Source organism: Geospiza fortis, unplaced genomic scaffold (genome assembly GCF_000277835.1).
Source record: "Geospiza fortis unplaced genomic scaffold, GeoFor_1.0 scaffold429, whole genome shotgun sequence".
NCBI lineage: Eukaryota > Metazoa > Chordata > Aves > Passeriformes > Thraupidae > Geospiza > Geospiza fortis.
Window position 1 is genome coordinate 275,252 of NW_005054411.1, and position 3,796 is coordinate 279,047.

At 40.6% G+C, this 3,796-nt stretch overlaps 1 protein-coding gene across 1 annotated transcript in view; it reads right to left on the reverse strand.

Annotated features, from left to right (window-relative positions):
- CNTN1 (contactin 1) overlaps positions 1-1,540 on the reverse strand; it is a 127,142-nt gene extending 125,602 nt beyond the window's left edge. The window contains exon 1 of the mRNA XM_005426349.3: positions 1,436-1,540. The gene's annotated coding sequence lies outside the window, so the exon portion shown is untranslated. The remainder of the gene's footprint in view (positions 1-1,435) is intronic.
- Between the last annotated feature and the right edge of the window lie 2,256 nt (positions 1,541-3,796).

Sequence of the window (3,796 nt, forward strand, 5' to 3'; positions counted from 1 at the left end):
ACCGCCCTGCCCAGGAGCTCCCCCGGCACGGCCGGGCCCTGCCCGCACCGCCGGGCCTGCGAGCTCCCCCGGCACGGCACGGAGGGTGGCCAAGGGCAGCCCCGGGCGTGAGCAGCCCCCGCGCAAGGAATGCGTTCCCAGGGTTCAAAACCGCCGCTTCAGCCCCATGACCGCTCGGTTTCAGTCGGGCGATACTACCAATGCCTGATCTCTGGTACAGCTGCTTATTTGGTAATTAACGAGCAAACACACACTGTTCACTGAGACACGGCTCCATATGTGTTTCTGTGGAAATGTGGCATAAGGAGTCAGGGATCCAAAACTGGCCTGTCAGGCATTATTACATGTAAATGTAAAATTTCAATGTAAACTCAAAAGGCATTTACCCAGGGAAGGGTAGCATCCTGTTGTGAATGCCTGTAATGCTTACTGGCAATAACTTGGGCTTTGAGATCACACAGGAAACAGCTTTCAGATTTATTAAATTAGCTGTTTCTCAATACTCTCTGACAATATATCTCTTTGAAAGTATGGGTATGCCTTCATGTTACTGAACACAAAAGGTAAAGCATTTGTACTCTTTTTTCCAAAATACGAAAATCTACAGGTGCAAAAAATATGATCTAGAATTCTTCAGCATTTACTGTGGTAAATAATTTTAATTAAATGTAATTTAACTTATCTTCTTTTAAAAGGTGGTATCTTTACTGTACATCTATAGGAGTTAGACAATTTTCTTGAATATATCCAAAAAATGTCAAATTAAAGAAAGGTAGACTGCTTTTAATTTTTTTTTTAATTTCCAACAAGTTCCATAATTAGAAATAGTTGTACTTACGTGTAAAATTTCTAAAAGTACATAGTTTTCTGAAGGACAGTAAGGACAGGCTTGTCTATTCACTGAATGAAAGCACAGATTTTTATCCAAAATGTAACAGTATTATCATCTTTGTTATTTACAGGACAGACAAGCAGTAGATTCTGGAATGCAATTTCCTGGCACATATTTTACTGTAGCTTGCAAATATTACAGAAAATGCACAGAAAGAAGAAAAAAGGTCAATGAAATTTCACTGTCATTATTGTTAGGACCTCTAATGAAATAGATCATGTTATTATATTGATCACCTCAGTGACTGCCCTGCCCCTCCCCACAACGCAGTCATCTATAGCAGACAAAAATTGATCAGAAATGTACACTCTTGAACAAAGTACAGGATTCAAACACAATATTTAGTCTCAGCAACGTTTAAACAACCATTTTAAAATAATCAGACTACTAAGATCTCTGCAGTTATATCCACCTGAAAATCCTGACTCTGCATTCCAGCCCAGGTATCTGAGTCAATGTAACCACACTGCATCATCATAATCCTTTCTCAGCACATTCCCTCTACCGCACTCAAATCCACAAATAAAAAATATCCCTTTTTACCTTAGATGGTGAATTCCTTCTTGTTCTTTTGTTCATTGTAACTATTCCAAGTTTGCATCTTTGAAAAAATACAACGATGGTTAAACCAATAAACTTTGCAGATCCTCTCCTGCAGCAGAAAGCAAATTACAGGGGAAAAAAAAAAAACAAAAACCAACCAAAAAAGACTTCAAACTGTGACCTCAGAGCAGAGCACAGCCGTTAGCATCCCTCAGCCAACCTTCAGCAGAAAGCAGGTTTAGGCAGCACGAAAACTGGCTCTGTACATGGCTGCAATGCTTTCAAATCAAGCATTCTGTGCTGTGAGCTCGGGGATTTATATCTTCTTAAATAGGCCGTCCCACTCAATGCTGCTTGTGTGCACGAAAATATGAAGCATTTCACTGCAGTCACTTTATGCAAGAAACTATCCCAGTCATCTTTACGATCTCTGTCACTATGCTCTGAGACTAAAGAATGAGGACAGCATGCATAATTCATGCATTAAAATTTTCTGTGCACTTCCTGCAGCAACTGTTACATCCAGTAATGGGGTATCGATCAGCTCATCGCTAAAACAATTGGGGCTGGGCAATTGCTGTGCTGCAACAAACAATATTCCATCCAAAACAGTATGCAGACACAGGCTTCCCCCTGCAGCACTCAAATGTAACTCCAACATACATGGCATGGCATTTACATATTGCAGAGTGTTTAATCTAGACTCTGCATTTCTTTGACCTCCAAAAAATGCTGTTATCTGAGCCTTTTATCTGAAGTCTGTATTCTCTGCAGACTCCTTTGACTGTGCAGCATGAGAAGCAAGTATGTTTTCCTAACCCTATGTTCAAAGCATAGTGAACCTCTGAAAGCACAGGGCAGATATAAAAGCTTTCTACCCCATGACATATTCTTTGCCCCATACAGGCCTGAACCATGTTTGTACCAGGAAACAAGTCCATTCTCACTTGAATCCTCTTATGAGAGTGCATATATTATATTCTATCTGCATAGACCCGCATAGATATATCATCTTTGTCTAGCACAAAGCACATAATTTGTATCTGCCAGATCAATTAAAATATGTTCCAGAGTTTCCAGTTTTTTCCACAGATCTGACCATCTTCCAGCCTTTTCAGCATACTCCTTTTTCCTGCCCCCCTGTCATTTAAACAAGCTTCATTGACAGTATATCAACCCTGTTTTCAGTCTCCATCTTCAGCAGCCTCTGGGCAGTCCCCATCTCTGACTGCCACATGCTTCTCCTCCTATACACACAAAACCCACAACTGCCACTGTTTCATAAGAAAAAGATGGACAAGAGGAAAACAAAGTCATAACTGAGGTGAAACTCCAAAGCAGTATTTAAAAATAACACAAGGATCTTTGATTACCCTGGTGTTGCCAAACAGCACTGTGTGTGAACACTGGTGCCTGAACCACACAGACCTGTAGTGTCCTGAAAGCCATGGAATTACTCCTTACCCTTGACAGCTTGGCTCTGCTCCTTACTCACTAAAATACATCATCCTCACTAAGATAAAGAACTCTTACTGAGGTTGGTTAAAATATATTCAAGAAGTTAGTAAGATAACAATAATAATTAATTATTCCTGGCAAAACAAAAAATCTTGATGGAACTGCAGCACAGAGACACATATTGATGAAAACCTGAATCTGGGCTAAAATATCAACTCTCCTGCAATTGTACACATGCAGAGTCCTACCAAGGAAGTTAATGGAAAACTGTCCAGAGCGAGCAGGATTTGGCATACAGTCTGGAAACTTGAATGAATAGAGGCTTTTTCAGCCGAAATTCAGGAAGAAGTTTTTCTTTGTTTGTCTCTTACCAAAGCAATCACCTTTCAGTACATCCAGCATCTACTGCTTTCCCTTATGCTGAGGCATGCCCATACAATTCAGTGGGCTGGCAAACGTATCTCCAAGAAATTCCCATATGTCCATCTGGTACATCCTTTCTCAACAGCTACCAAAGCTATATTATAACAGCAGTTAATCACTACTTTGGGATACATTAAATTCAGACATTTAGTTTGTCAAATTCTTCACCCATTACAATACTGAGTGCTGGGTCACAATGTCTGACAAGCATTAAGCTAGAAGTTAAAAGTCATCATGAGGTGATGTTGTGCATCTGACTCCTTAATCAGATTAGAATGGGAATAAACCTCACAAAGATGAGATTCACACCCCAGGTCATGCAATCCCCATGAGTTCACTCTGGTCTTACTCTAATCGGTCCTAAGTGGGAAGTTTACTGGGAAAAGAATGCTCATGTAGGCAGTGCAGACTAGTTCATCCTGCACTTACCAATACAGTGGACATCTCCCACTTCTTACTGTGTTGGGAATGTTCTCCAGA